The following is a 25,943-nucleotide window of genomic DNA, read 5'->3' on the forward strand; positions in this document are numbered from 1 at the left end:
TTTAAAATCATTCTCATGTATATTAAAGATATTACTTCATTTCTTGCAACCAGTCTTATGATTGTGAGGTGTGATTCTAGTCTGACTTTTAGGCTCTGAAAGCTTCTTAGCATTTTTTTAATACCTTCTTATTTTGAATTTTTTCCATGATGCTTCTAGGTGAGTATGTATTTTATTTATTTCTTTTTTTTTTTTTAAATGACACTAAGTGATACTTTCCATAGGAAATAGTATGTACTTCCTTACTTCTACAAATGTTTTTTTCATAATTTCTTTCTGTATTTCCTTGCCTTTCATTTTCATTATCTCTTTCCTCTGTTGGAATTTAGGATGCTATCTTCAATGTCTCTTTTATGTTTCCCATGCTTTTTTCCTATTTCACAGAATACTAGGAGAACTCCTTGGTCCTAACTTCCATTTCACCAATTTGTTTTCCAATGTACACTTTCAATAGTTTAGTCCAACATTTCAGTTTATTTAAATAATAGTTCAACAATCATATATTTTCATTGCCAAGATCTCTAATTTGTACTTTCTAAAATAATCTCTTCTTGTGTTGCGGATATGCTGTCTTCTCTCATACTTCTGAGTATTTTTTAAATTATACTTATTTTTAAGTCTCTTTTTGCTCACTCTCTTAACTCAGCTGTTTTTTCAGCTGCTATTACTGTTATTGACTTTCAGTCTCAGTGTCATTCTTCCTTGATGACTTGTCTAATATTTGGTATTTCTTGATTTTGTGCCCATCTTACGTTAAGGATTCCCAGTAAGCAAATCTATGACTTCTGTTATTTGTGTACAGCCATTTGTCTCATAAGGAGGGGAAAAAATGTGCTACTCAGCAGGTAGGGTTGAGAGCTTTCCAGTTGCAATACTTTCTAAATTATCACAATGTAAGTGGCCTAAAATAACACCCATTTATTATCTCATAGTCTGTAGGTGAGAAATCCAGGTGGGCTTATAGGATATTATGATTTATAATTACATATATATATATATATATATATATATATATATATATATATATATATATATATCTGAACTTTGTCCCTGGTTCTGAGAGCCAGGGTTCTCCTAAAACTCCTAGAATTTCCTGAGTGATCACAGCTACAAATATGTCTTTAATCGTGTTAATGAAATTACTTTTGGAAAGCACCTAAGGATGGGGGCTGGTTGCAAGGAGAACCAACCATGAGATTAGAGGGTTGGAATTTTCAGTACAACCCTTGACCTCTGAAGAGGAGAAAGGGTCCCCAGAGGTTGAATCAATTCCCAATGCCCAGTGATTTAATCCATTATGTCTATGTAATGAAGCCTCCATGAAAACCCAAAAGGACACAGTTCAGACAGCTTCTGCTTTTGCGAATACGTGGACATCTGGGGAGAGTGGTTGCTGGGATAGGGCAAAAAAGCTGTGCATCCTTTCCACACCCCTTGACCTGTGCATCTCTTTCCATGTTGTTATTCCTGAATTATATCTTTTATAATAAAGTAGTGATATAGTAAGTAAAATAGCTCTCTGAGTTCTGTGAGCTCCATTAGCAAATTAACCAAATCCAAAGACAGAAGCTAGGAAGCTGGTCAGAAGCATAGGTAGCAACCTGGACTTGCAACTAGCCACTAGCGTCTGATGCTGGAAGGGTTGTAGAGGGGTCAGTATTACAAAACTGAACCCCTAACCTTGGGATTAGATGATATCTCTGGGTAGTTAGTGTCAGAATTGAGTTAAATTTTAGGACACTCAGTTGGTGTCCAAGAATGGCTTGTTGTTGTGGAGAACTTTCCCCCCACAGTGGAGTTGGGTATAAGAACTGAAAAGCGTTTGACTGGATTTTCTTTTCATTTTGTTTGTTTGATTGTTTGTTTTTAATTTGCATCCACATATAGTGGAATATATGTGGGATATATATACTTAGCTAGCATATAGTGCAATAATGATTTCAGGAGTAGAATCCAGTGATTCATCCCCTACATATAACACCCAGTACTCATCCCAAGTGACTTCCTTAATGACCCTTGCCCATTTAGCCCATCCCCCCACCCACAATCCCTCCAGCAACCCTCAGTTTGTTCTCTATATTTAAGGGTCTCTTATGTTTTGTCCCCCTCCCTGTTTTTATATTATTTTTGCTTCCCTTCCCTTCTATTCATCTGTTTTGTATCTTAAATTCTACGAACTCATGATATTTGTCTTTCTCTAATTTCACTTAGCATAATACATTCTAGTTACATCCACGTTGATGCAAATGGTAAGATTTTATTCTTTTTGATTGCCAAGTAATACTCCATTGTATATATATACCACATCTTCTTTATCCATTCATTTGTCAATAGACATTTGTTCTCTTTCCATACTTTGACTATTGCCGGTAGTGCTGATATAAACATTGGGGTGCACGTGCCTATTTGAAACAGCACACTTGTATCCTTTGGATAAATACTTACTAGTGCAATTGCTGAGTCATAGGGTGGTTCTATTGTAAAATATTTGAAGAACCTCCATAGTGTTTTCCAGAGTGGCTGAGAAGTTTGCATTTCCACCAGCAGTGCAAAAGAGATTCTCTTTCTCCACATCCTCACCAACATCTGTTGTTGCCTGAGTTGTTAATGTTAGCCATTCTGACAGGTGTGAGGTGGTATCTCATTGTGTTTTTGATTTGTACTTCACTGATGATGAGTGATGTTGAGCATTTTTTCATGTGTCTGTTAGCCATCTGGATGTCTTCTTTGGAAAAGTGTCCATTCATATCTTTTACCCTTTTCTTCACTGGATTATTTGTTTTTTGGAAGCTCTTTAGAGATTTTGGATACTAACCCTTTATCTGATATGTCATTTGCAAATATCTTCTCCCGTTCCATTGGTTGCCTATTAGTTTTGCTGATTGTTCCCTTTACTGTGCAGAAGCCTTTATCTTGATGAGGTCCCAATAGTTAATTTTTGCTTTTGTTTCCCTTGCTTCCAGAGGCATGTTGAGTAAGAAGTTGCTGCAGCCAAGGTCAAAGAGGTTTTTGCCTGCTTTCTCCTCTAGGATTTTGATGGCTTCCTGTATTACACAGAGGTCTTTCATCCATTTTGAATTTACTTTAGTGTATGGTGTAAGAAAGTGGCCCAGGTTCATTCATCTGCATGTTGCTGTCCAGTTTTCCCAGCACCATTTGCCAAAGAGACTGTCTTTATTCCATTGGATATTCTTTCCTGTTTTGTCAAAGATTAGTTGGCCATATGTTTATGGGTCCATTTCTGGGTTCTCTATTCTGTTCCATTGATCTAAGTTTGACTGGGTTTTCTACTTAGGGTCTCACAAAGCTAAAATCAAAGTGTCATCTTGGCTGGGATTCTATCTGTAGGCTCAGTCTACTTCAAGCTTATTCAGACTGCTACAGAATTCATTTCTTCATGGCTAGAGGTCTGAAGTTTCTATCCCTTTGCTAGCTGTTCATATAGAGCCTAGATGCTGTTTGCATTCCTTCTCAGGTGGCCCCTTCCATCTTCCAACCAGGAAGGGGAAGTGGAGTACTTCTCACTAATACTATCTCTCTAGTTTACCCTTATCCCAGAAGCCAGGTCTCAGATTTTTAAGGGCTTTTGTAACTATACTGGGTCTCCTAGGATAATTTCTGTATTTTAAGATCAACTCTGCTATGCCACGTAATATAGTCATAGGAGTGATATCTCATAATATTCACAGACTTTGGTGATGCCTCTGCTTCCTGCTTCTTAGAACAAGATAGGGGGTGGGAGATGGATGCTCATTGAGTGGTATGAATATGAAAACCAAACTGAGACCTAGATTTTAGATTGATCTAAGACTCACTTCTGCTTCCCATTACCTCTAAGCTTGGAGAAATCCAGAGGACCCCCGCCCCCCATACACACACACCATTTGTAGTTGTCTTTTTCCACACAGTTTTAGGCCTGGGTATTTCTTTCAACAGAATCCCATATGCCTTCTCTGTTTAAAGGCTTCTGATAATTTTTTGGCTCACTGAGGGTATTGTCATCGTCGGCATCCAACTGCAACACCTGTTTCAAGTATTCCATGTGGCAAGTGAGCACTTCCCTATCATAGTTTTATTTGAGTTCTCACTAGCATTCTATTGAGTTGACTATCTCTCCCCCCTAAAATACTCTTGCCTCTCACCTTTCTTTTCATCTTCCCAGTCATCTTTCTTGGTATATCTTGAAATTTCCACCTTTACTTACATTCTAAATGTTGGAGCTTCTCAGTCTCTATTCTAGATTAGCTTCTTGTATTATTTTCATTCTCTCCTTAGTAATTAGTCCCCATGGTTTTAAATACCAAATATATCCCAATGACTTAGACCTTTCTACTTCTATTCCATGCCTCTCCCTTGTGTTTGTAATCTGTACTTCAGTTCTCTATTTGTTAGGTATCACAAAATTAAAACATTCAAAAGTGAATCATAGATTCTCAAACTCTAAGATGTTTCTATTCCAGTAGTTCCCATCTCACTAGTGGCATCACTGCTACCTCCCTGCTCAACAAGAAAACATGGTACATCTTTCCCCCCTCACTTGGTACACCTGAAATATCTTAAGGTCCTATTAATTTCACATCAAATTATAAACTGTTCACATCTCTCCTCTGGATATTGAAAAAGCCTCACCTAGAACCCTTATCCCCACCCTTGCTCCACTTCTGTCCTTTCCCCTTGCAGTACCCAGTGCGATACTAAAATAAGTAGTGTATAAATTCAACCATCTGCTCAACATTCTGAAGGCTTACTGATGTACTAGGATTCAAAATTTTAACTCCTTCCCAAAGCCCAATAAGGCATTTGTGATCTGGTTCCTGTTTAACTTTCCCATCTCACTTTCCCACCCTCCACTGCATTCTAGCCACATGGTCTTTTCTAGCCTTGGTCATGCTATTTCTATTCCTGGAGGGATTGTTCCTTGGCTTTTCACCTGTGTGATTCTTACGTGCCCTTCAGGTCCCACTTAAATTTTATTTCCCCAGAGAGGCCATTTTTATTTGACTATTTCATGCTTTCTCTCGTATCCTGTCCTTAGGTATTTTCTTATTTATACCATTTTTTTTTTTTTTTTTTACTTCTTAATTGCTTAATCAATGTCTCAGCCACTTAACTCATGAGACAAAGGCCATCCCTGTCCTGCTCATCGTTGTCTCCAAGCTTAACATATTACCTGTGTAGAATCTTTTCAGGAGATATTTGCTGAGTGCCTAGATTATCTAACAATAATTGAGCAATGAGTGACAAAAGTATATTTTAAAATAGTACTGTTGTCAGTTCCCATTGGCATTTCCATTAATTTTTCATTTATCTTTAAAATATGCAATTACGTTCATGAATTTATTTTTGGCATTGCTTTTGTTCATATATTGATGATCCTCACTTTCTCAAATATGCATTGTGTTTACCTCAACTTTATTTGAAGTTAATATTTCAACCTTGCCTTTGATTTAATTAATATTTCACTGCCATCCTTGTCTCTTACTTTTTATTCTAAATAGGTAATATATGGTTTAATTTCATATTTTTGGCCAATTTATAGTTACTGACATTCAGAAAAGTTTAACCTGTTTGTATTTGTTGCCATTAATGCTATGCTTTGTTGCTTATAGTGTCTTGTTTTCCATCTTTGCTCTTATGCCCCTAATCATTTGGAAGGCTTTTAGTGGTTGCTAAAGAAATCCTATGGATTTCTTCTTTATTTCTTATTCCAACCCTAGCACCCTAAAGGTAAGGAATGATGACAGTTTTGCTATAGTTAGGGAAAAGTAATTGGAGTAATTGGAGAAAAAAGAAAAGGTCAGTGCAGAGCAGCCCATGAAAGCAGAGACCATGTCTCCTTTGGTTTGCCATGTATCTCCAGTACCTAAATCATTTACTGATATAGAGTGGGCCCCAACAAATCACTATGGACTGAATGAATGGATATAATCTATTTGTCTTTTCCTGTGTCTGGAAGTATGGCCTAAAGCATCCCAGCCCTAAGCAACAGGGGCCAATATACTCATTCTTATCCTATACTATGGTCATCTATTCCCTGATAAGTTTCACAAGGGAGACAAATATGGGGAAAATAAAACAAATTCATATTAGATTATTAAGTAGAATGTTTGCCCCAATCCTCAGTGCCTATCTCTAATCTATTATTGTATAACTAAGTGACTCTCTCCCTGCCTCCTTTCCCTCTTTCTCCCACCCTGAAAATACCCTAATCATATCTCAGGCTTTCTCAAACTTTGATGAGAGATTATAGTAAATCCACATTCATTGAAGTAAGATAAAAATTCCAAGGATCTTGGTTTCCTTCCTTATAATTTTATGTCACCCTGAGCTGGCCCTGGTTTTTGACATGAATATTTACATCTACTCTAATTTCTGTGATTGTTTTTTCTTTGTTTTTATTTTTAAATTTTATCCCTACATATTTTTTCAGCACTTTTTCATGTCCTATGCCATACCTGCTGTATCCAGGAAGATGAGAAATGAAGAGAAGAAAAGGAGAAGAGGGAACAAGTGCTACTCTTCAAGCTGCCACCTCTGTTTGGAAGTGTTGCTGACTGTATTCTATTCTGACATCAACTTGATGTTCCACTTATCTATCTTCTTAAAATGATTGATTTGCAGCCCCATGAACCAGACTGGGCTTGGTGGTGAGGCTGACTCTGTTAGAATCTTTGAATGGAAGAGCAATACAACAATAATACCAGTAACAACAACAACAGTAAGCAACTTGTACCACTACAGCTCTTCTTTCAAAGCTTTGATTTTTTTTGATTAGGCAATAATTTTACATTCACTAGATGAAACAAACTTGCAACATAGTCTGCATGAATCCCAAATAAGCCAGTGCAAAATACGCCACCTACAGCAAGTGATAAGAACACTGGGCAAAAGAGCATAGGTTGTGGGGAAAAAAAATCAAACCATTATTTACCAAGAACTGCTATATTCCCTTCATCCTATTTTCTGGAAGTCAACAAGAGCATCTAGCTCTTTGTGTTCATGTTAAATGTCAGATCAGAGCATTCTAATGAAAAGTTAAAAAAAAAAAAAAGAAGGCAGAGAAAAGAAAAAAAACAAAACAGAAAACCTCTCCTCTCCCCCTCCCCAAACTGTAAAATGAAGAAGGAAAGATTCATTCCCAGAAGAATTTCCTAGTGATGCCATAAAGTGTAAATATACCTCCTCAAGGAACACATTCAACTTCAGTTTGAACATCTATCTCCTTGAATCTTTCATTTGCATAACTGTGAAGCAGTAATGCTTTTAATTTTAAATCTGTTTAACAAATCCCTACACAATTTCCTTCAGAACTGAAATGATGTGACTGAGAACATTAAAAAATACAAATTGTTGAAAGTATATCCATTCCTTAAATCCAAAACCTCTTATAATGTAAAATATATTGGACTAAATGTATAAAATATATTTAACATCTTCGTTTTCTGATGCCATCTAAATTATCTACTGGTGACCTAGAAATAATGAGACAAATGTGTGAAGGGATTTTAGGATTATTTATCTGGAGGACAGGAAGGTCTATAGTAATCTATTATGCAGGGATGATGACTGCTGCACCACGGAGAGAGCCAGACTCCAGACATGGAAAGGTGCCTTTCTGAGCTGAGGGTGCAGATAACTCACCAAAAGAGATTTATCGAAAAAGTAATGAGCAAAGATCAATGCATTACCAGTTAATTTATAAATCAGTCCCTATAGACCCTGAGAGCACAAGAAGCCTAGCTTCATTCATAAGATTGTAATGCTCATGGTTACTGGAAAGAGATTTGAAGCCATTTTTCATCCGTTCATTTTTGTTTATCCTGTAGAGAAAAGATTTAGATGTTCTATCGAGAAAAGAGGAAAAGCGCTTCGGGAAATTCAGTGACGTTCCGACAGTGTGATGACGTGATTTCTGCCACCGAAAATTAATTAATTAATTAATGCTGCCTGGCACCAGTGGCAAAATTTAATCACCCTGCAGCACAGGCGTGCCTTGGTGGTTTATCACCCACATTTGTGCCTCACAGGAAAAGGGCTTCTCTTCATTATCCACTGTGCAGTTAGCAGTCTGTTGACATGTTCTTCACATTAACTTTCATTACACACTGTTAGGTATGGCCATTTCACCCTCCCCTCCACTGCTGTTATAGGACTGTGACAAGGTAACTGGTGATAAAATGGAAGGATTTGAGGTTGTGTTAATATTTTTTGGTTCCCTTTCGGGGGTCATTGCCAATGACACACCCTTTTGCCCTGAAGAGAAATGATGGTCCTGCTCTTCGCCATGCTGTGAAGAAACTAATCTGAGGACACTGATGAGGCAAGCCTTTGGAGTTCCTTTGCCATGTTCTTGGAGGAGGAGGATTGAGGCCAAGCTGGCAGAAGCCTGAAGAGGTCCGGTGCATGGGGTGAGCTTTCCCTAGCCTCTCAGAGGTACGTTTAGAGTGGTCAGTAGGACAAGCTTTTTGCTACTTTCTTAATATCGCAGCTTTATCTGCGTCAGTGCAGCACTGCTCATGGCTTGTTAGGGGCAACTAGCATTAATGGAAATGATTTAGAGCCTTTAGTGGGCTTAAGAGCAATAAGAATGGATGCTTTGGTCTCCAGCAGAGCAGAGTTCCTGCTTTAAGGCCTGCAGGGGAAGCAGCAGCAAACTGTGGCTTTGTCTGTATCCAAAAGAAGAGTGATTTGTGGATCATTTGCAGAGAAGACAGAGCACGGTAGCTAAATAAAAATGCTAGAGCCCTTTTCACAGGAAGTACAGTTGTGTTTATCTATTTACTGAAACACATTTAAAATTTAAGGATCTTAGGACAAACAACAAGGAAGAGTCTGCACTGACAAGTATTTATTGAGCACAAAATCTGAAATTCATAGGTGAATAAGGTACAGCCCTTATCCTTGAATATACTGTGTCACAGGAGAGACGGACACATAAACAGATCATGTCCATTTGAATAAATTCTATAATAGATATAATGGAGAAAAAAGCAAGGCACTAGACAATTAAGTCCTATGAACATTAATAGTCTCATCTTTACAGTAGGGATCACAAGAGCTTCAAACTATCACTGTGATGATAAAATGAAGCAATAAATGTAAAGTGCTGAGTACAGTGCTTAAAACCTGAGTTTTCTCATCTGTAAAATAATAGTTTTCTCATCTGTAAAATAATAGTTTTCTCATCTGTAAAATAATCTCACTTCATGAAGTTTGGGTGAAGAGTGAGTGAGGCAATGTATGTAAAGCACTTAGTACATTGCTTGCCATGTTTCAACCACTCAAAACTGTTACCTACTGACCTTGAAACTGCCATTGTGATTTCCATGGTGCAAATATAGGGCAGCCAGCTCAGTGTGTGTCACATTTAGGAGGCTGTCAAAGCAGTCTTCCCAGAAAATAGGATACCCAAGGTGAGTCACAAATAATGAAAAGTTGTCTGACAAAAGAGTAAGATAAGGAGAGGGCTTCTAAAGTATTCAATTCTCCCATGAAACTTCTACTTGTAGGATTTATACCATTTCATATCTGTAAACTGTTAAATCTCTGAGTGAGTCACTAGGGCAGGCCTTAGAGCTATTCCTGTAGTTTTGCTGCTTTGTGTGCTGTGTATAATTGTGCATACACAACATGCTTAAACTAGAATCTTTTTAATACCATTAAGAGCTATTAAAAGCACAAAAAGAAAAAAGGAACAAGAAATTAGGGATTTGGGTTATAAGGTACTACAGAAACTCACTCAAGTTAGTTCAAATAGAGGTTTTTGCTGTAAGGACACATGTACCAACAATGAAGGATCCATAGTAAATTCAGAACCCAGTAGAAGGCCTGCTTTTTAAAAGTGGTTTCTGTTGCGTGGAGTTTAGCTACAGCTAGACTAAAGATGGCAAAGGTTTTTCATGTTCTAATTACCTTTTTTTCTACCATGAAACACAACCTTTATTAACATTTTGAACAGCTATTGAGAAAACCAGCAATTACGCTATTACTGAAACAGGTCATTGCAAACCCTAACCTGGGGCAAAAGGCCAGAGGGCAGAGTAATGCCATCATTGGGCACTATGAATTCAAGATTGAAAAATTAACCACCACCCCTCAAAGAACCAGGTATAAAGTTGACTCTTTCTGGATGTTGTAATCAGAAAGAGTATGGCCATCTTCCAGCTTTGTGCCTAAAAGATGAGCCTCTGCTGGTTCTACATGATTCCATGTTTTCCTGCAATTACTCCAAGGTTCTGCCATGGCACTTCTGGTATTGTCTCTTCTTTTGGTGATGTTTTGTATTTTCTTCTTATTATCTACTTTGATGGTGTTTTTGTGAGATATTGGGAAAGGATGAATTAGGGGCCAGCTAGCCATTTGCCAAAATTTAAACCTATTTTCCTTTTTTTTAAAGTTTATTTATTTTTGAGAGAGAGAGAGAGAGCATAGGAAGGGGAAGGGTCAGAGAGAGAGAGAGAGAGAGAGGGAGGGAGACACAGAATCCAAAGCAGGCTCCAGGCTCCGAGCTTTCAGCATAGAGCCTGATGCAGGGCTCAAACCCACGAACCGCAAGATCATGACCTAAGCTGAAGTTGGATGCTCAACTGACTGAGCCACCCAGGCAACCCCCTATTTTCCTTTTTTATGTCTCTATTTAGTGTTTATTTTATTGGGTGTTTTATATGTGAGTTTATTTATGATTTGCCTTGAAACTCCAATATAACTAACTATGGCATAGACAACCTTGATCAATTTTATCTAATTTGGTACAGGAGTAGAATGGTCTGCTTTCCTTTTTCAGTAACTCAGCCATGGAAGGGATAAAGACAAGAATTATCCCACTTACTTAGAGGTAGTTCAAAGTCTGGTCTAGACTTTATCATTATTAATTGCTAGGAGGAAAAAAACTAATTCAGAAGATTCATAGCGATGTCTATATGTATACGATGGGGAATATGTCCATTTCCCCAGAACCTGGCAAGGGTCCCTCAGCTATACAATACTGGCCTAGAAGAAAGAAAGATGCATGGGTTTGTGTCAATAGTGATATGTGAGGAAATGGGAAATGACAATATCTCTGAACGCAGAGTGAGTGGTCTTAGGAGGGCACTCCAAGGACTCTTTGTTAATATGCTTATTTCATGCAGGAAAAAATTCATTGTTTTTCAGAAAGTGAGATTCCTCCTCCCACTCCCAGATTCAGAAGTCATAACTGCTTGACAAGTCATAGCTCTAGGCCACAAAGTCATTTCCCACTATTATATGTGATTTCTTTTTTTTAAATTTTTTTTAACGTTTTATTTATTTTTGAGACAGAGAGAGACAGAGCATGAATGGGGGAGGGGCAAAGAGAGAGGGAGACAGAATCCGAAGCAGGCTCCAGGCTCTGAGCCATCAGCCCAGAGCCCAACGCGGGGCTTGAACTCACAGACCGCGAGATTGTGACCTGAGCTGAAGTCGGAGGCTTAACCGACAGAGCCACTCAGGCGCCCCCATTATTATCATATGTGATTTCTAGAAACATGTGTCCCCACCTGAGCAAATACTAAGACCTCAATAGATATTTATTGCATTAATGACTCACAGCAAAGTGTGGGCTTTGAATTAATTCTTCTCTCCCCTTTTTTTAAAATTCTGGATAGCATCAAGACGTAAACAAGTGAATAAGTTACACCCTTATCCTTGAATTAAAAAGATATTAAAAAGACAGACCAAATGGATCCTCAACTAACTATGGGACCATGATTGTGGTTCTCTCTATAAGCAAATCAGCTAAGAACTTGTACAGAATGCTGCCTTGGCAATTTAGCGCCTTCATGATGTCTCCTTTTTCCTCATTTCCTTCATTCATAAGTACCCAATGGCTTCATTCACTCCACTCCCTGTTCTTGTACTTACTCATGCAAAAGTTACTGAAGATTTTCCTGAACTGGAAGGTAAATCATGAAGTGACTCTAGGCTACTTCTGGGAAAAGGGAACCTAAGCAGTAATTTTCATATTATATTACAATAATTAATTCCTTTAATACTTGATGAAATGAGTATAGCTATTCTGGCCTCAGGTTATTGAATTAATGATGTGAGTTTGAGCTAAATGCAACCATCTACAATAAGGGATCCTAAGCATCTCTGAATAGGAGTGGCATGAAACACTGCCCAACTTTGGGTGCTCCATACCAGATTCTTTCTCATCTGGGAAAAGCAACCACCAAGAAAATCTAGTCATTTAAACTAAACTAGTCTTAAATGATATTAAGTGCTATACCATTAATTATATTTAAGGATTCTAGAGCCAGAGTAGTTATGAAGCTCTGGCCAGCTGTTAAGGGGCTCTGCTGAACTGTGGTGATTGGAAAGTCACATTATCTGTGCTTGTGGAATGAGTCATTTCCACTTTGAATTCAAAGTAGAAACTATACACAGTGACACTTTATGTGGAACACAAACATATCTCCTGGTTTGTGACCACCTGTTAACCACTTAATGCTCAAAATCTGATCATTAGGCCCAGAAAACCAGTGTAAAAATGGACTTTTCCTGTTTTCTATCATACCTACATCAATTATCTCTAGTTGCTACCCAGCATGGGAAGAACTGGTTTCATGATGGGTTTTCTCCATAGCACCTATTTTTGTTGTTTTTGTTGTTATTGGAGTTATTTTAAATAGTCAATCAATAGATTACAGACTCCAACCTGGAAGGCTTCAATTAGAAAGCACAGCAAAATATAACACAACCAAAAAAATGTTAAACCATACTTTCAAATAAATTTTGACATTAAGATCACGCAGCTTTATACAATGCCTTACAAAAATGGGCAATTTTGCTCTCATTAAGAAGGATTTGGGTTCATAGAGGGGAAAAAAGATAGGACTTACCATCTGGAGTACAAACTATATGTCAGGCATAATGCAGGGCATATGCACATATATGAACTTGTATACAAAGTGTTGCTTATTAAAGTCCTATGAAATACGTATAGTTCTGTTTTAAAGATAAGAAACCAGGCAAGCAGACAACATAACTGGGTAGAATATGTGGAAGATTTGGTTTTTCAATTATATACAAAGAAGATTCAACTGCTCAACCACCCAGGAGCTCGATATTCCTTCTTCCATAGCTATCAAAGGTTTCATTCAGTTTCACACTCGTATAATATCAAACAGAAGTTTTACTAATAAATAGTTACTGTAGTATCTATAATGCCAAACTCTCTTGCTTTTCTTGGAGGAGAGCTTAGTGGTTTTACAAGTGGACTTGAGTCCTGTTATCCCGATCAAATTGGAATAAAATGAAACTAGATCAGAATTTTATGACACAGCATGGATATAATCTTAATAAATGCCAACTCTTAACCCATTCATGGATTTTATGTTTAGGACTTCCAGTCAGCCTGTACCACAAATTCATAGATGTCACTATCAACAATTCCTTTTTCTTCTAGTAATTTTCCCTCTTCTTTCTTTTTTTGATATCACAGCTTCAGAAACCAACAGTGGTTCCCTTTCTTCAGAATTGCAAAAGACAGAAGTAAGCAAAACTAACAGCAAAACAAACTAGGTTTTTAGTTGTGTCCATTAGTGTTTAGACTTCTGTAGTAGGTGCAATTCTAAAATTTTTCTCTTAGGTTTATTTTTATTTTTGACAGAGACAGAGTGCGAGCATGAGCTGAGGAGGGGCAGAGAGAGACAGAGCGAGACACAGAATCCAAAGCAGGCTCCAGGCTCCAAGTTGTCAGCACAGAGCCTGACTCAGGGCTCGAACTTACAAACTGTGAGATCATGACCTGGGCTGAAGTCAGATGCTTAACCGACTGAGCCACCCAGGTACCCCTAGTAGGTTAATTCTAAAAATGCCCCCTAAAGAATTCAATTCTCCAAATCCACAAAACCTATGGATGTGATGAGATATCACTCCTCTGATTATGTTATGCTACATGGCACAGTTGACCTAAAAGAACAGAAATCTAGATGTACCTAATTTAATCATATGAGCTTATAAAGCAGAAGATTTTATCTGACTAGTAGAGGGGGAAAAGGCAGAGGTAAAAGACATTTAAAACATTCCTAGAATTCAACGCACTCTTTTTTTTTTAATGTTTATTTATTTTTGAGACAGAGAGAGACAGAGCATGAATGGGGGAGGGTCAGAGAGAGAGGGAGACACAGAATCTGAAGCAGGCTCCAGGCTCTGAGCTGTCAGCACAGAGCCCGACACGGGGCTCGAACTCACGGACCGTGAGATCATGACCTGAGCTGAAGTCGGACGCTTAACCAGCTGAGCCACCCAGGCGCCCCTCAATGCACTCTTAATAAACTGAAGATGGAGGGGTCACATCGGAAGAAATGCAGGTAACCTCTGGAAGATGAAAATAGCTAAGGGCCATTCCAGCAAGGAACCAGGGACCTCAAACCTACATCCATAAGGAACTGGATTCTGCCAACAACCTGAATGAACTTGGATGCAGTTCTTCCTGCATGTCTTCAGATAAAAACTCAGGCAGCCAAACCCTTAATTTAGAATTTGTGATACCTAAATGGAGATCCAACTGAGTCTTCCAGACATCCAACCAACAGAACTGTGAGCTAACTAATACATGGGTATTTTTAAGGCACCCAAGTTTGTGCTAACACATTCAGCGGCTATAGAAAACTAAGTACAAATTATTTTCTTCCAACTCCTTGAATGGGTGCACCGGTTTTATCCTTCAAGTCCCTAACTATGTGACTAAAGATACATCCACCAGTTGTTTATTTTATAAACCTGTTCATTTTCAGCACTGTACTTATGACAATGTGTCAGTCTCCAATAACCTTATTTATTAGCTTGTTTATTGGATGTTCCCTGTGAATAGATTGTAAAATCTGTGCAGGTAACATTTGATTTTCTTGCTGTATCTCTGAGCCTAATACACAGTAGCACCAGTCTTTATTTGTTGAATTGAGTGAATAAATATTGCTTGTGGTAACTTGACATTTACCTTAAATAAACTACCTTATGGATAACTTAAAATATTTTAAAGCAAATATTGCACTACCACAAATTGTGTTGAAATGATCACTTAGATACTTTAAATGCTTTGGCAATTAAGGAGATTTCTAAGACCAATGATTACCTCCTATGCCATAGGATTATTAATTTCCTTCGATTATCTTGTAATATTTTTCCATAAATAGCTATAACTGAATATTTGCTTTTCTTTATGCATAAAGAGTTTTTTCTTGTTTTTCTTGTTGCCACGCCATTCTATTAGGTGCATAAGATGCACAAAAAATACATGCTGCAATTTACAAAAAAATGAAAAAACGTACAGAGATGCTTATATCAGAAATGAAATGGTGTGCTTCATTTAAGGTGGTGTTCAGAAAGGAAAAAATCCTTGGGTAATCAACTTCAAAGCATGTAAAATTATATAAATTTGTGTTTGAGACAAACTGAAAAAACTCTAAGCCAAACAATAGAATGAGATGTCTTCTAGCCTGACTATATAAAGGCCACAGGAAAAAACACCCAAAAATTTAGTTAATGGGGGGATTAAGTAAGCAGGTACTGAAGACTGAATGCCAGAGTATTGTCTATGCCTAGAAATCAGGAATACCATCATAAGAAAAAAATGAGACGGTACCTTCCATGAAGAGTCCAAAAACTGGGAATCATGAGTAAATATTTGGATTTGCTCTCTGTTTCATGTCTGCCCTGTGGAACAATGAGATTGCCTGCTGTATAAACAAGAGTCACTGGCCAAGGAACCATCTGAACAAGGCCCTTAATAGCAAAGAGATCGGTGTTTTAAATGTGGCACCAAGAAAATGACTTTGGAAGTCTCCCTCAGAACATGAGGTAATATCAAGAAAATCATTGCCAACCACACAGGAAATTGGTGGAGAATCCAACATTGAGTACTGCATAAAGAAGAGTCATCTCAGGTAGAAATATTGCTCTCTTCCCTTCTCCACTCACTTCTCCAAACTCTTGAGCTTAGTTTCTCTGTATATGGAATTACCCTCCAATTCCACAAAATGCCTTGCTTTTCTTGTTTCCATATTTTTCACTGGCTGTTCTTACTACCTGGAATATTCTTTTCTCTATTCTAAAACTGGATATAACAGCTGTTTTGGCATTAGAAAGGCCTAGTTCGAATACCCACTTAGGCACATACTAATTATATGATCATAAAACAATTATTTAAATTTTCTGAGGGTTTCCTCATCTACTAAATGTGAGTAATGGTAATACCTACTGTATTCATTTTCAGGGCTGTCATAACAAAGTACTACAGGTTGGGTGTTGTAAAAAATAGAAACACATTGTCTCACAGTTCTGGAGGCTAGAAGTCTGAAGGCAAGATGTCAGCAGGTTTGATTGCTTCTGAGGACTTTGAGGGAAAACTTCTGCATAGCTCTGTCCTAATTTCTAATGTTTTTCCAGCAATTTTTAGCACACCTTGGCTTATGGCAGCAGTACAACTCCCAATCTTCAGCTAACATTATGATATCCCCCTGGTTTCTCTATCTCTGTATCCAAATTTCCTCTTTTTATAAGGCACAGTCATGTTGGATTAGGGGTTCACCCTACTCCAGTATGAACTCATCTTAACTAATATTAAGTCTTAACTAATCATATGTGTAATGATCTATATCCAAATAAAGTCATATACTAATATACTGCTGATTAGGGCTTCTATGTATGAATGGTGGGGGGGCACACAGTATAACCAATAACAGCCACTTCATAGAGTTGTGAAGACTCAATAAAATAAAATAATTCACGAAAAGTATTTCGCCTAAAGTTTGGCACATAGTAAATACTGAATAAATTACCTGATATTAAGTGGGACATTCTGCTTATGCAAAACATTGAAACTATTTTTTCCTGTTTATTATTTGCATTACTCTCTCACACACACCACACACACAAAGTTCACTCTTTCATTTTCATTTTTGGTACAGCCAAATATTTCCAAGTTTTCTTTCATGTGATTTCTGCCTTTTGCATCATCATGCAGCATTTCTCTACATAAAGGGTAACATACTCTTTTACCAGTCTTTATTTTATTTTCTATAGGAAAATTTTCTGTGACAAAGAAATCATTTGCACAGGTTATGCCTTACAAGTGACAGAACGATTTGTCTTTTCTACAACATTTATGCTGTCTTAACCTCAAAAAGATATTTTGAAAGCTAAACCCACCATCCTGAAAACCAGCTGGCTTTATAAAATGGGTCATTTGTTAGACAACAGCCTTAGTCAATAATATAATGCTATTCCATACAGAGAAGGCAAGCTCTTACATTGAAAGGTCCCCAAACTTTACACTTTGCAAGGACTTGTTCATGATATTCTCACAAGAAATTGCTTTTGGTAGAGAATTCACCGTAGGCTGTCAAAACAAATGTGAAAGTTTCTGGCTTAAAAGTCATGGTTAATACACATCTTGTTGCTACAGTGACAGCTGGAGCAGGCAGAGTTGTCCATTATAAAAAGATCAACATTAGATGGATTTTAATAAAAAAAGCCCTTAGAGAATCATAAGGTCTCAAAGTGCTGCACAGATGCCTAAAGTTAAAATAGCAACAAAAAATGACACAGATGAGAAACATTTCAGGATGTGTCAAAAGTATAACGTCATACCTTTTGTTTCTTTACCATAAACCTGGTTTTCATGTGAATGTATAGGAACCGTACCAAATTTTAAAAATTTAAATGTTTTATTCCTGAACAACACCGGATTCTAGTAGCCCCCTCCAAAACATAATACAGCAGACTGTCATGAGAATTAAGTGATATATTCCATGTGAGGATCTCAGAGCAGTGCTCAGCTATGAGACATGTCTTATCCCTCTCATCATAATTATATTAGAAATAATTTGCTATAAAACACATAAATTCAGTTGTGTGCTTTTGAGTTATTACCTAGAAGACTACAAATAAGAGAAAAAATTATACAATGTGATTTTAGTTTTTCAGAAATTGAAACTATTTGCACTTCTTCTTTCTCTCATCACTGCTCTCTCAGTTGGCCAGTATCTTAGAATAAATAATGTCTTTTTTGTTTGTGTGTTACTTCAAAGCATATAAAATACAGCAATGCTAGGATGGGATTATTTGCACGTCACAGATGAACTACCTGCGGTTCCATAACACTTCTCAAGGACATCACTTGACCATATAGCAGGAATATTTTAAAAATATAAATACTTCAGAATCTAATGAAATAAATGATGAAACTTCTGATAGCATAACCCAATACAGAATAGAGGCAATGGTCAAATTAACTATATTGCTTTTTACAGAGCCTTTTACTGCAAATGGTCTCAAAGTAGCACCATTAATTTAGGAACTGATGGCATAAGACAGAGTATAGAGGTGAATAAATGAAAGATGAGTTCTTAGCCTTAAAAATAATGTTCAGCCTTTGGCTATATTTACTTGAGCATCGGCCAGACCAGAAGCAGATATACTCAGAACATACCAAGTTTTAAGGAAATAATATTTCTAAAGAGCCTCCAAGCCAGGTTTATAATAGCCTCTTGCTGTCAAATTACCCAAACAATCCTACACCTCCAAACCTCCACCAACAGGCACAAAGCTAAAGCTGTGTGGTCTCTAGGAAGGATAACCTTGCCAATGCCCACCTTGTCGCGACCATGAGAGAAAATGGACAGATGCACCTCTCAGATGGAAGAGCCAGGGGCCATGGAGAGAAAGAGAAGGCAGAACCAGGGGTCACCAGATGGGTTAATCATAGAAAGCACTCCATTGCCAGGGAAATAAGTTCTCACTATTCTTTCCAAACAGGATGGGTTAATTGTTCTGGCCCAGTGATGGCTGTGTAATTCCATTTTTTTTTCTTTTTTCCAAATGGAAGTTTTTATTATAGCTACTTATTTCCTTCTTACATTGTTTTCCCTCTTATATTAGGTATCCCAGGGTGAGGAAGCAGATAAAATATCTTTAACTTATAGTTGACCAGACCACACAAGCTTCATGTAGACCTGATGAAGAGGGCTGTACATTACCTGGATATTGAGCTGTACCAGTTAAAAGAAACCAGTTCTCACCTTTTGGCAGGGAAATAAGTACATTTATGAATAGAAGAAAGATACTTAAAGATGTAAATAAATAGGAGCTGTCACAAAGACTGCATTGGCTATCAAAAATCCCATTTCACCTAATTCCTCAAAACAGAACTCTTACTTTACTCTGGGCTGATTTTATTCATAGATACAAGTATACATTTCCCAGTTTCTTTTCCCAGGACAAGGAAATGCAAACAGAAACTGCTGTGTAGAGTTCTATTAGTTTTGTTTAAGACTGACTCAAACGTGAGGGTCAACATTTTGGCTTTTCACCCTTTTCTTTCTAACTTGGAACGCAAGCATTGTGGCTGGAATCTTGCAGCCTTTGTGTGACTTTGAAATTAGAAGCAACACACTAAAGACACGTTGGAAAACAGAGAAAAAGTTCTGGATCATGACCAAGATGGTCTTAATGTTCCCCTCAAATTGACTAAACTTTAGGTAGGATTTCTCCTGATTATAATATACTTTTCTTAGCACATTTAATTTAGAAAACTTGTAACTGAAAATCCTCTCTCTACCCTTTGAAATGTACCTAAATTTCCTTAAAGCCTCTTGGCAGTTTTAAGAATCAAGGAGGTCTTTCTCAAGGCCCTGTAAAGCATCTATTTGGAGTGTAAAGATCAAAGGAAGACAAGAGCCCTATCTCTGCCTGTTTTAGGATAGAAGCCTGACTTCAGTAGGCATCTTGCTTCAAATTCTAAAACTACATCCTGCCAAGAAAAGTGGAGACAGTTTACTTTTCTCTTGGGTAAAGCTAGTTAGCACAGATGGACTTTGTTCCCTGCCTCCACAACAGTCCTTAAAACACTCTCCTGCTCTTTGTTTCAGTGGAGCTGAATATCAGAACTTAGTCTGTGCTCTTTCCTCTACTGCTGGCAATAGTATCAGAATTAATCAATTTATTTCTGCTCATCTAGGGTAGTGCGATTTTTCTTTAACAAACTCTAATAACTTTGTGGAACCACAAGTATATCTCTGCACTGCCTAGCTCCAAATTTCTTTGACATGATAAAATAAACTCCTGATTTGGTTAAGTCACTGTAATCAGAGTCACTGTTACCAGAAACCAAAGACAATTCCTAATTGAAAAAAAGCTTTCAAATGTAAACGTAAGTAAGGAAACCAGCAAACCTATGGAAAAATCTACTGGGGCCCATAGAGTATATCCTGGGAGTAAGCTAATCAGAGTTTAAATGTTCCAATATCCTTTTGTTTTCTAAGAGAAAGATACAAAGTATTAACTAGAACTTTATAAATTTAAGTGTGCATGGTAAAATTTCAAAATAACCACTAGAAGACTAAATAGCAATGTATGTAATACTTCAAACTAAGTAAAACTTAGACTAAGTAAATAAGGACTTAATTAATCCAATAGAACATCAGCAAAGTAGAAATAAAAATGAAGTATTTTAAAGCCAGAGAGACAGAATGCACAAAAGCAAGTATTTCTCCATCGGATGTTAATAAATGTGAGGTGATGGAAGTGTTGACTGTAATCATTTCACAATAGATACAAATATAAAATCATCACATTGTACACCTTAAAAAACTCACATTATACAACCTAACCTATATGCAATTTTAATCTGTCATTCATACCTCAATAAAGCTGGGGGGGGGGAAAGTTTTATATTTAGGAGATGTAAAAAGTCACCTCAAAATATATAACGTAAAGTGTTATAAAACTACCAATCAGCCATACTCCTCTTTAAGTAATTGAGAGGGTAGACAAGAAAAACACACACACACACACACACACACACACACACACACACACACACACATACCACACACAAAATTTGCAGAGCACAATTAGGCTTAATTTAATAGACATATTTTAAAATCCTTACCTAACAACGATCACAGAATATATATTTTTCTCAACCATGCATGAAATACTTAATGAGTAATATTCACACTGTAAGTTGCAAAACAAATCTTAAATATCAAAGAATCAGTATCACATATCCCACCAGTGTGTCCTTACAACATAATTAAAGGACAATAGCAGCAAAGACAATGAGGAGACATTACCTGTTTGAAGAATATTTTGAACAGTCTTCTAATTGATTGAAGAAGATATCCTGAGGGAACAGAGAAAATATTAGAACTAAATGCTAATGAAAATAACATACAATGAAACTCATGATATGTATGTTAAATGGTACTTCAGGGGAAATATACATAAAAGTCTTTACAAGTATTTTTAAGTACATATAAGAAAAAGTTGAAGGATCAAATTTAATGAAGTGTCAGAGTTAAGATGTTGAGAAAAGAGTAACTGACTTAAAAGTATACTTAAGGTAATAAAGATAAGAGCAAAAGCCTAAGAACCAGAAAAATACATAATAAGGAGGATTAAAATAACCAATGGGTTTTAGTAGTAATAAAATAAACAGACTCCATTAGAACTAATCAAGAAAATGATAAAACACCCAAAAATATTTTAGGAACTGAAAAGAAATATAGATGTAGTAGAAATTATAAAGATTATATATATGACTTTATGCTTTTATAATCAAAAACTTCTAGAAGCACCTAGAAAATATCCTTACACATTGACTCTAGAATAAATAGAAAATCAGAATAATATTAGAACATTAAAAAAAATGAATCATTAGTTAATCCTTCCCACAAAGAAAATTCTGGACCTAGGTCATTTTATGGGAAAGTACCATACAATAATAGGTTAAGAGATGATTTCAGTCTCATACATAAGTATCTGAACAATAAATGATGTGAGAACACTCCTCTCATTTTATAATACTAAGATAGTTGTAACAGAAAAATTAGACAAGAATTATTAAATAATATTACAGGCCAATTTATTCAATGACCTAGGTTTTAAAAAATCCTAAACAAAATATTACATGAATCCTACCATAATATATGAAAATCTAATAAATCATGCTAAAATGTTTATATTTCAGGAACCCTAGGTTAGTGGGATATTAAAAACCTGTTACTGAATTCATTGTTTTATTATACTAATTGAATAAAAAAAGTGATACTGAATACTCACTTGATAACATTTAAAACCTATTCATGATACAATAAGACTTTTAACAAATTAGAAATAAAAAAAATATAGTAAATATTATACTTAGTGGTAAAATAATATAAGCATTCATTTTCAAATCATTTATAAGACAGTGATGTCCAGTATCACTGTTTCAACATTGTTCTAAAGTCCTTGATTATGCAGTAAAACAAGAAAAAGGAAAAGAAAAGGAGATGTAAAGATAGGAAAAGATGAAACTAAGTTGTCATTATCATAGATAGTATTATTGTATACAGATAAAACCCTAAATGTTTCACAAATATTAGAATGAATAAGGTAGGTTACCAGCGTGCTAAATATATGTTAAATAAAAAAAAAACATAAATTAAAATTTTTCTATGCTCCAGAAAACAATAAAACAAAATTCCAATTATCAAAGCTATAAAAAATATACGCCATTACAGGTAGGATAGAGTAAGCATACTCCAGCCTATCTCTTCCACTAAATGCAACTAGAAAACTAGAAAGCAGCTATTTGAAGACTGAAAAATGAATATGATCAGGCAATCAGGGGAAAAGACTGAAAATCAAAGTGCCCTTAAACCAGTGGTGTTCACCATTGTTTCTTCTCTGATATCCCACAGCCTTGACATAAGCCAGGTTGGACATATTTTTAGCCACTGTTCTTATAAAGACACTGTTTAGAAAGGACTTTGGCAGGTTTAGAATGTATAGTTAAAATTCATCAATTAGGAAATCATCTTAGTCTGCATTAGTAAAATCTAAGGGGGTTGGCAGTTAGGCAAGATGGAGAAGCAGCATGGAAATTCTCAGCTTGTCTCATCCCTGAAATGCAGCTAGATCAGAAACAAACCATTTTGTACACCTAGGAAATTGATCTGAGGATTAACGCAACAATCTGTATAACTTGAGTCCCAGAACTCCGCAGGTATGTAAAGCAGAGAGATGAACTGAGAGAGAGAAAAGCTGCAGTGGGTAGAGAGCTGTTTTTGCAGACAGAGGACAAAAAAGAGGGAAGAGTGTGGTATGACAGGAGGGTACAGGAAGAGCGCCCCCCCAAAAGTAGCTGAAGAGAAAGAGAAAGTGAAAACACTCACAAGAGACTGAACAAGAAATCTGTTCCACAAACCACTGACAGGGAGAAAGGAGAGGGTTTCAATACCATTAGGATTCTACAAACAGTGGAGCACAGAGTCAGAAATTCCAGAGCTCAGTATCTAGCGGTGCTCTGGTGAGGAAGCAGGGTGAATCCCCTGGAGCAGGCAGCAGGGTCTAAGAGGTCCATGTGCCATATGGGGAGAACTGGTTCCCCTGCTTAGAGAGCATTTAGTAGAGGCCATACAGCTTCCCCATAATCAAAGGTCCCAGTGGACCCTGGAGAGCAGCCATGCTTGCTCATATCAGAACAGACACCAGAGTGCAGTAAAAGCTGGTGCCGCCTGTGTTGTGACATGCCATAATCTCTGAAACTCGGCTGCTGTGTGATCGTATGAACATTTCCTGGGGCAAGCCAGCACCTGGCCAGTGCTCATTGAGACCCTCTACCAGAAGATCAGCACAGGTCCAAGCCTCGGGGGTCTCTGAAGTGAGGGGTTTTGAAACACAGCCCCATCAGAGATAAAATTCTGGAGGGAGGTACTGCCTAACAGGCTGACAGCTTGGACACAGACAGGGTAGAAGCAGGGAGTAAATGGAACCCCAAGACAAAGGAGGGGTGCTTGAATGCCAGTTGATGAGAGGGCAAAATTCCTATGCCAGAGACTATGAAGCTGGGTGAAGCCATTTCCACCTCTCCCCACACACGCATACATGCACACACACACATGCACACCACACCTATCCACCTCAGTATGCTAAGCAGTGCCACCTAGTGGGGAATGGAGCCATTACACCAAGCCCTGCATGACTGTGCCTTCCAAGCACGTCCCCTAGAAGACCAGCACAAGTCTTTCATCTGCTTAGTGTACAGACTATAGAGTGCTTCCTAGTATGGGTTCTAGGGGAAACTGGATGTAACTTCATTCAGGGTTCATTCTGTTTGCTGATTCAACTATTCATTTTTTTCCTGTCTTTGTTTAAATTGTTTTTTTTTTTCTTTATTATCCCTTTCCTTTGTTTTCTTTTTATTGGCTAAAGAAAAAATTTTTTATTTTTTTTATTTTTTTTAAATTTTTACTATTTTTATTTTTTGTCATTTTTTAATTCTACTTCACTTCCTTTATTTAATTTTCTTCTATTTTATTACACACATTTAAAAAAATTAGTACTTTTTTTCTTTCTTTTATTTCCTGTTTTTCTCTATTTTATCAAGCTTCTTTCAACAAGAGGACCAAAAAACACCTAAGATCTAGCTCCCTTTATTTGGCTTTTTTTGTTGCTTTTAATTTTTTAATTTTAATTTTTTATTGTATTAATTTTTTTTCTTCCTCCAAAATGACAAAAGAATTCACCCCAAAAGAGAGAACAGGAAGAAATGATAACCAGGGGCTTAATCAACACAGATTTAAGCAAGATGTCTGAACTATTTAGAACCACAATAAGAATAGTAGATGGGGTTGAAAAAACCACAGAATCCCTTTCTGTGGAGATAAAAGAAGGAAAATCCAGTCAGGATGAAATTAAAAATGCTATAACCAAGATGCAAATCTCAAACGGATGCCATGGTGGCAAGGATGGATGAATCAGAGGAGCAAATGAGTGATATAAAAGACAAAATTATGGAGAATGATGAAGCAGGAAGAAAAAAGAGAGAAACTAAGGGAAAGGAGCACAATGCAAGACTTAGAGGACTCAGTGACTTATTAAAAAGGAATAACATCTGAATCATAGGAGTCCCAGAAGATGAAGAGAGAGAAAAGAGGGCAGAAAGTTTATGTGAGCAAATAATAGCTGAAAACATTCCTAATATGGTGAAGAACACAGACATCAAAATCCAAGAAGCACAGAGAATTCCCATTAAATTCAACAAAAACCATCACCAAGGCATAGCAAGTCAAATTAACAAAATACACAGAATTATGAAAGTAGCAAGGGAAAAAAAGTCCTTAACCTATAAGAAAAGACATATCAGGTTCACAACAGACCTATCCAACAGAAACTTGGCAGGCCAGAAAGGAGTGAAAGGATATATTCAACGTTCTGAATTGGAAAAACATGCAGCCAAGAATTCTTTATCCAGCATGGCTGTTACTCAAAATAGAAGGAGAGATAAAGAGTTTCCCAGACAAACAAAAACTAAAGGAGTTCATGACCACTAAACCAACCCTGCAACAAATTTTAAGGGGGACTCATAGAGTGGAGAAAGGATGAAACAAAACAAAAAAGACCAAAATCAACAAAGACTGGAAAGGACCAGAGAACACCACAGAAACTCCAACTCCACACAATGGCACTAAATTCATGTCTTTCAGTACTCACTCTAAATGTCAATGTACTAAACACTCCAATCAAAAGACCTAGGGTATCAGAATGATAAGAAAACAAGATCCACCTATATGTTGCTTACAAGAGACCCGTTTTAGACGTAAAGACACCTACAGATTGAAAGTAAGGGGATAGAGAACCATCTATCATGCTACTGGTCACCAAAAGAAAGCTGGTGTAGCCATACTTACATCAAACAAACTATATTTTAAAATAAAGACTGTAAGGAGATGAAGAAGGGCATTATATTATAATTAAGGGGTCTATAATAGAAAATATCTAACAATTATAAATATTTATGTCCCCAACATAAGAGCACCCAAATATATATAGATCAATTAATTGCAAACATAAAGAAACTCATTGATAATAATTCCATAATAGTAGGAGACTTCAACACCCCACATACAACAATGGACAGATCATCTAAGCAG

At 36.9% G+C, this 25,943-nt stretch overlaps 1 long non-coding RNA gene across 1 annotated transcript in view; it reads right to left on the reverse strand.

Annotated features, from left to right (window-relative positions):
* LOC132687720 (uncharacterized) overlaps positions 1–25,943 on the reverse strand; it is a 154,522-nt gene that overhangs the window by 91,578 nt on the left and 37,001 nt on the right. Inside the window, exon 3 of the long non-coding RNA XR_009614238.1 lies at positions 21,099–21,148. This is a non-coding gene — a long non-coding RNA (uncharacterized LOC132687720). The remainder of the gene's footprint in view (positions 1–21,098; positions 21,149–25,943) is intronic.

The sequence above is a fragment of the Panthera onca genome, chromosome A3, assembly GCF_046562875.1.
Source record: "Panthera onca isolate mPanOnc1 chromosome A3, mPanOnc1 haplotype 2, whole genome shotgun sequence".
NCBI lineage: Eukaryota > Metazoa > Chordata > Mammalia > Carnivora > Felidae > Panthera > Panthera onca.